General features: G+C 40.5%; 1 long non-coding RNA gene across 1 annotated transcript; it reads right to left on the bottom strand.

The window, feature by feature from the left end:
- Positions 1-649: 649 nt before the first annotated feature.
- On the bottom strand, positions 650-4,784 carry LOC118389236 (uncharacterized). Its single transcript, XR_008144721.1, has 6 exons — positions 4,628-4,784; positions 2,547-2,987; positions 2,269-2,322; positions 1,952-2,017; positions 1,757-1,819; positions 650-1,448 (listed from the first exon to the last, which is right to left on the bottom strand). It is a non-coding gene; the product is annotated as an uncharacterized LOC118389236 (long non-coding RNA).
- Positions 4,785-8,130: the final 3,346 nt, after the last annotated feature.

Raw genomic sequence — 8,130 nt, 5'->3', positions numbered from 1 at the left:
AGCAACCGTCACTCCTGTGTTCCAATGGCACGGTGTGTTAGCGAATCCAAGTTTATCATTTTAAAAGGCTAATTGATCATTAGAAAACCCTTTTGCAATTATGTCAGCTGAAAACTGTTGTTCTAATTAAAGAAGCAATAAAACTGTCCTTCTTTAGACTAGTTGAGTATCTGGAGCATCAGCATTTGTGAGTTCGATTACAACCTCAAAATGGCCAGAAACAAATAACTTTCTTCTGAAACTCGTCAGTCTATACATGTTCTGAGAAATGGAGGCTATTCAATGCGAGAAGTTGCCAAGAAACTGAAGATCTCGTACAACGAAAACAAGGACATTTCTAAGAGGCCCCAAACTTTTGAACGGTAGTGTATATAAAATCCGTCCTATGCTAGTTTTAAGATAAACCTTAATAGTTTATGGGCAATATGCTTTAAAACTGCACATGCTAAAAGAAAGTATAATTGTAGTAATGAATGCTACTTGATCATCTATTTTTTATTTGACTGTTTCCTCCTTACTGATAAGGTGTATTTTATATACGCTATAATCTTGTGTCTATTTTGTTTTAGTGTATTTCCAAGAGCACCACAGTGGTTGCATTGTTGAAAATTGCCAAATAAAATCAACAAAAAATCAATGCCAATAAGAATGTAATTTACAGTCTGAGTCGTTTTATGCACATCATTGAATAACAGTACTTCATAGTTTGTGTTGATTTCTTTGACCCCTCCGCCCCCACTAGGCACCACCCTTTCCCTGTTAGAAGGATAACTTCATGTGATACAGATATACAACTAAATTGACAGACACTCATTTGACAAGGAGACAAGACACTAAACACATGAATATTGACAAACAAATAGACAGCAGATGTACTTTTTTGAGGAGAATTAGCTACACAAAAATAAATCCAAGGACTAATGGGAAGAGTGAATGTTGTGGGGTAATATATATACACTGTGTACAAAACATTAGGGACACATTCCAAATATTTTAGTCATCCCCCCTCCCCTTTTTGCCCTCAGAACACAGAACAATGACAGATGAGTGAGAAAATAGATACTCAACATATTTACATATCAATCTAGATTGTATAACCATATATCCTACTGTACAGTATTTACAAAACCCCTTCGAGTGTACCAATGCCATATTTAGGCTACAGTGGCCTAGTTCACGCTGTGGTGATACAACGGATCTTTACACAACTATTGCCAATTTGTTTGCATGCAGACAAACCCATTGAAAGGATCCTTAAATTGTATCACAGCTGATGTGTGAGATGCGTTGTACAACAGGAGTGTGAACTAGGCCAATGTTTTGATGACCAAGCCACCCAACAGATGGGTAGTTAATGAAGATTTTTAAAAGGCTGTCTTCATTTAAAGGCTGTCTTCCTCATCTTTTCTTTCTCTCCAGATGCAGAAGCTGGGATTTCTTGAGGTGATCTGTAAAGACACCCAGATGAGTGTTTGCACCATATGTTTGCGCAAATATTTTAAGAAGTGAGTGATTGTCCCCAAAGCTGTTAGTGCAAGTTCTACAAATGTACAGACACGTGACGTACAGTATAAACCCCTTTAGCTCTGACATTCTTGACATAGGAGGATCAGTGACATTCTTCTCGATCTTAGTCGTCAATGGTTTAAAAGGTAGTTTAGCATGTTTTCCCTTTTTCACAAAGGGCTTTTCCATTACTGACACACAAAGAAAATGAATTCATGATGTTGATAACAGAAATTGTACATCGTCATACCCATTCCATTTCCTCATTGTGCTCCTCTTCCTGGCAGCAGGTCACTCCCACTTCCTGATCAGCCTGTTTAGACAGACAAGACAACAACGGCTCGTCATATAGTTTCCATGACCACACCCTTTGGCGCGCGCGTGTGTGTGTGTGTGTGTGTGTGTGTCATGTGTACACCCAGTGAAGAATAATCAAACCACGTACCCAGTCCATCTTCTCATCTCCAGACATGTTCAGATGGTAGAAGTTTTTGATGAGATCTGTAAAATCCTGGATGACGAGAAAATATACAAAATCTGGAAATCTTCGCTGCTTCACTTGAACGTGGTATTACTTTTTTAATATGACAGATTTATCTGGTCCGACATGGCCTACTCAAAGGCAAAGAAATTACTGTTCATTTTGAACTAGTGTTGAGTGTAGTTCTTGTTGGCTTTAAACTGTAAATGTTCAGATGGAGAAAGATGTGGACAGAGCCACGATGAAAAGATGTGTATGACATATTACTGTATACAACTTACTCCATCCACATTGTCCTTTGCTGCAGGGGAAAACCCATCTGTCTCTTCATAATTCTGGGGAAATTATTCATAATAGTTAGTAATTGACTTTCGCCCTCAAACTTATATAAAGGAAACATTTGATGTCTTATCAATTAAATTAAATTGTAGAATGTTACTTGATTTTACAAACACAAGGTAGTAGCCTAATTTATCAATAGATATACAATTTCTTGCAATAAGTGCACAAAACGTATGTGTAATTTAAAGGAGAAGACGGAAGAGAAGAGAAAGCTGACTGTTGTTGACATGGGCCGCGTCACTGACCCACGACTAGCGTTGATTGTCATTGACCATGGGCCGCGTCACTGACCCACGGATTAGATCGATGGCATCACCCATCAGTTTTGGTTTGTATGTTATAAGGCAACATACAGCCTGTTCGCTCCCTTTCGGCCAGAGGTGAGTGAGAGACACTCAAAAGAAGAGGAGAAGAGTCATATAAACATTAGTGTAACTCAATACATCATCAACTATATAGTTTTCACTTGAAGAGTTTTTGTTTTTTTACATTAGTTTAAGCAAAATCAGAAAATCGAAATAACTCCCTGAAAATTCATGAATATTGAATTGATCTTTCTCCAACGGTGAACTGCCTCAGATTACCATAGTGATTTAGCTGCAAATGGTGTTATTTTCTTCAAGGTGTTGTAGGAGCTTCTTGATGTTGTCCACTGCAGCTGCAATGTAGAGAAAGTGCCATTCTCATCGAAACCTAATATATTATTTTGTTATTTTTTTCTCCCCCTTTTTTTCAAACAACTCAACGGAGCAGACATTATAGTAACTGTCCAGTGAAAATCTCACTTTTAAAAGTTAATATTCTCTTCAATTATACCCAAATAATGTTGTTGACTCATCCTATACTCTTATTTGTGGCCAAAGCATAAATTGGAGAGAAAAAAAAGCGCTTGAAAAACCCCAACTCAAACTTGCATCTCAAACAGACATTGCAAAAAGAATTGCTTTCATCATAGAGGATGATGTCATCCTCCTGAGGAGAATGAGCTGGCCAATCAGTGGTCTACTGCTTTTCAATATAGTTACTTTTTTTTTAAATTGGAAGAAAGAATGTTTCACTCATATTGTAATTAATATAGATCTGAACGGTCATGGCTGCTGTGCCACTCCCTTTCTGTTTTCTAGCGCCTGGGGGGAGGAGAGTGCCTTGCTCTTCCCTTTCTGTTTTCTAGCGCCTGGGGGGAGGAGAGTGCCTTGCTCTTCCCTTTCTGTTTTCTAGCGCCTGGGGGGAGGAGAGTGCCTTGCTCTTCCCTTTCTGTTTTCTAGCGCCTGGGGGAGGAGAGTGCCTTGCTCTTCCCTTTCTGTTTTCTAGCGCCTGGGGGGAGGAGAGTGCCTTGCTCTTCCCTTTCTGTTTTCTAGCGCCTGGGGGAGGAGAGTGCCTTGCTCTTCCCTTTCTGTTTTCTAGCGCCTGGGGGAGGAGAGTGCCTTGCTCTTCCCTTTCTGTTTTCTAGCGCCTGGGGGAGGAGAGTGCCTTGCTCTTCCCTTTCTGTTTTCTAGCGCCTGGGGGGAGGAGAGTGCCTTGCTCTTCCCTTTCTGTTTTCTAGCGCCTGGGGGGAGGAGAGTGCCTTGCTCTTCCCTTTCTGTTTTCTAGCGCCTGGGGGGAGGAGAGTGCCTTGCTCTTCCCTTTCTGTTTTCTAGCGCCTGGGGGGAGGAGAGTGCCTTGCTCTTCCCTTTCTGTTTTCTAGCGCCTGGGGGGAGGAGAGTGCCTTGCTCTTCCCTTTCTGTTTTCTAGCGCCTGGGGGAGGAGAGTGCCTTGCTCTTCCCTTTCTGTTTTCTAGCGCCTGGGGGGAGGAGAGTGCCTTGCTCTTCCCTTTCTGTTTTCTAGCGCCTGGGGGGAGGAGAGTGCCTTGCTCTTCCCTTTCTGTTTTCTAGCGCCTGGGGGGAGGAGAGTGCCTTGCTCTTCCCTTTCTGTTTTCTAGCGCCTGGGGGGAGGAGAGTGCCTTGCTCTTCCCTTTCTGTTTTCTAGCGCCTGGGGGGAGGAGAGTGCCTTGCTCTTCCCTTTCTGGTTACACAGTAATGTTGTCTGTGTCAGTTGTCTAACCAAATACATATTTTGTTTGTGTATATCCTCCTCTCTAGCACCACTCTGTAGAGCATATAACATTTTACATGTCAAATGTTAGTCATTTAGCAGACTCTCTTATCCAGACACTCTTTGATATTAACTATTTTATTGAGCCATATCCATTTAATTGTCTAGAATCTATAAGCAATGTAAGCAACATGACTTTACAGATCACATTTGCATAATTTGACATAATACAAGAAACAAGCTAAGCCAGTAAAAAATGTTACTTACCAGTGACAATAAGGAGATCGCCTGCTCAAACTTGTAGTGCACAGGTATTTATGCTCCAGCCAGCACAGACTGTACATAAGCCAGCCACGTCATATGAGGAAAATACTGCCTACTTACAAGAATTGAAAGTGAAACTTAATTCCCATGGTTATGTACAAATAATCATATTAAATGCACACTCCTCTCTTCGACGGGGACGAGACGACAAAAGCTTCCAAAGCCGTGTTTTTCCGCAATTGCATTTTGAAATGTTATAGAATGAGAAAACATTTTTCTAGCGCTTGAGGGGAGGAGAGTGCCTTGCTCTTAACATCAGCAGGCCTCAGAGAAACAGGCACAAGGCAGGGCAGACTCTTTCATTACAGCAATAGTGATGGTAATGCATTTTCAGTGGTGTGTACTCATGATTACCAAGTCACTCCAGGGTTTTTCTTTCTTTTTTACTATTTTCTACATTGTAGAATAATAGTTAAGACATCAACACTATGAAATAACACATATGGAATCATGTAGTAAGCAAAAAAAGTTGCCACCCTTTGCCTTGATGACAGCTTTGCACACTCTTGGCATTCTCTCAACCAGCTTCACAAGGAAGGTATTTCAATACCTGGAAGGTATTTCAATTAACAGGTGTGCCTGTTAATTTGTGGAATTTCTTTCCTTCTTAATGCATTTCAGACAATTAGTTGTGTTGTGACAAGGTAGGGGTGGTATACAGAAGATATCCCTACACACACCAGTACCATGGAAAACCACAAATCATTTTGGTATATTTTAGTTGTCACTGTATTAAGCTAAGCATAAGTGATTTGATGATGTTGAAATGGTTGTGGAATAGTGGCGGCAGCTCCAGTTTTCTTTGTGACTTGTAGTAACTCTCCGTGGTTCTAAATCAATGGTTGTTTAGTAGTCTGAAAATGTCAGAAACATTAACTTGCTTGACCATGCTGTAGGTCATGTAAATGTTACATGCAGAATGCTTTGTGGACTTCACCGGACAGATGTTGCTCTCCTATTTCTTGACGAAACAAAGGCGTGGTTGAATTTATTCTGCCACTGTCTTCTTATTGTCTCGGGCTCAGCCTTAGGTCTATATGTCACGGTGGCAAGGCATTTGAACTAACAGGTTATAGAGCAAACAACACAATTATCACATCATACAGGTTGTTGCACTCCATTTTGCCCTCAAAACAGCCTCAATTCTTCGGGCATGGACTCTACAAGGTGTTGAAAGCGTTCCACAGGGATGCTCGCCCATATTGATGCCAATGCTTCCCACGGCTGTGTCAAGTTAGCTGGATGTCATTTGGTTGGGGACCACTCTTAATACACACGAGAAACTGTTGAGCCTGAAAAATACAGCAGCATTGCAGTTCTTGACACACTCAAACCGAGGCACCTGGCACTTACTACCATACCCCGTTCATACACAATCCATGTCTCATTTGTCTCAAGACTTAAAAATCCTTCTTTAAGATGTCTCCTCCCCTTCATCTACACTGATTGAAGTGGATTTAACAAGTGACATCAATAAGGGATCATAGTTTTCACCTGGTCAGTCTGTCATGGAAAGAGCAGGTGTTCCTAATGTTTTGTACACTAAATACATATTATAATTGCCATGTCACTTTTTACATTTTTTATTTTAAAAAAAAAATGTATATTTTCAAGTGTGTCAATTTTGGCTAGCCCACCTAACTAAAAAAAAATGGTCCAGCCCATCTGGCATCTGACAGGATTGCCAGATGGCCAATCCACCCCTGTACACCTTTATGTAAAGTTTCACTTGAATGCATGTTTCAGCTAGCTCAAACCAGTTCTCTCTTAAACTATACCCTGAGGAGGACTTATTTCAATGCTTATTTGTTTCTTCTCAGGTTACAAAGTGAAAACTAACCAGTCCACTGATAGAGCCAAGGCTACCGTAATAAACCTAAACCAAGATCGCGGGGCCAAAATACTGGACTGAGTAAAGTAGTGTGCAAGCTGCCACCACCTTTAAATGAATCGCGATGGTCCGTCAGTGGTCAAGACACAACCATGGTATGAAAAAAAAAAATTAAACAAACTCTATTATACAATCTTTTAAATGAATGCAGAGTTCACCTTTTGGTTAGAAATCAAGTAACAGAGTACTTGGCAGATTTTCCAGATGAGCTTCAAACATAAATTAGGGGAGAGGGCTAGTACTCCTAACACCATATCCCTATCTAATCTCATTCCCTTGCTCCCCCTCTCTACCAATCTTCATCGCCGGCGGCCCTAAACAGCCACGAATTACATTCCTCCCACCATAAGAAATGAGTGCAGTAAAGGTGGCTCAAATGGGCAACAAGACAACATTTTCAACAAAGCACCAGTTCCTCCAGTGTTCACTTGTGCTCTCGGCCAATAAACCATAGATGAGTGGAAAAATAAAACACAAAACAACATATTTCTACATTTCAATGTGACCGCCAAAGACCTTGGAAGAATCATAGTATACGCTATCGACACCTGACTTGAAGTCAGTGTGCATCCATCAAATACATTTTATAAAGCCCTTTTTACATTAGGAGTTGTCACAAAGTACTTTACAGATACCCAGCCTAAAACCCCAAAGAGCAAGCAATGCACAAGCACGTACAATGGCTAGAAAAAATCCCCTAGAAGGCAGGGACCTAGGAAGAAACCTAGAGGGGAACCAGGCTCCGAGGGGTGGCCAGTCCTCTTCTGGCTGTACTGGGTGGAGGTGCAAAATGCAGCTGCGTTGTGCACCAATTTCCTGGCCTTAATGCTAAGATGTTTTGATGACCATCCATCCAGTTGACACCTTTTAGGCCTCATCATCTTCTCTTTCTCTCCAGACGCAAACGTTTGAATTGCTTGATGAGATCTGTGAAGAAACGCAAATTGACTATTTTCTGCAACATGTTAGCCCATTGGAGATAAAAGACAAGTACTGGAAACACTAGAACACTATGAAATATCTGGGAAATCAGGCCTGGTATTCATATCAGACTTCGAAAAGGCCTTTAATAAAGTACTACTGGAATTTATATATAAATGCCTGGACTATTTAATTTAGGAGAATCTCTTATACAATGGGTTACAGTTATGTATAGTAACCCCAGGTGTAAAATAGTAAATAATGGCTACTTCTAAGAAAGTATTCAACTGTCAAGAGGAGTAAAACAAGGTTGTCCACTATCGCCATATCTATTTATTATGGAGATCTAAATGTTAGCTATTAAAATCAGATGTAACAATAATATCAAGGGGCTAGAAATCCAGGGTTTAAAATCAAAGGTGTCATTATATGCTGAACCTTCATGTTTTCTTTTAAGTTCGCAATTTGGATCGCTACATGGCCTCAGAGGATCTAGATAATTTTTCTAACCTCTCTGGATCACAACAGAATTATGATAAATGCACCATATTACGTATTGGATCGCTAAGAAATACAACTTTACATTGCTGTGTAGTTTACCAATAAACTGGTTGCTATTGCTATTTTTAAAACA

The sequence above is a fragment of the Oncorhynchus keta genome, chromosome 10, assembly GCF_023373465.1.
Source record: "Oncorhynchus keta strain PuntledgeMale-10-30-2019 chromosome 10, Oket_V2, whole genome shotgun sequence".
Lineage (NCBI taxonomy): Eukaryota > Metazoa > Chordata > Actinopteri > Salmoniformes > Salmonidae > Oncorhynchus > Oncorhynchus keta.
This window is presented reverse-complemented; position numbering and strand designations above follow the sequence as displayed.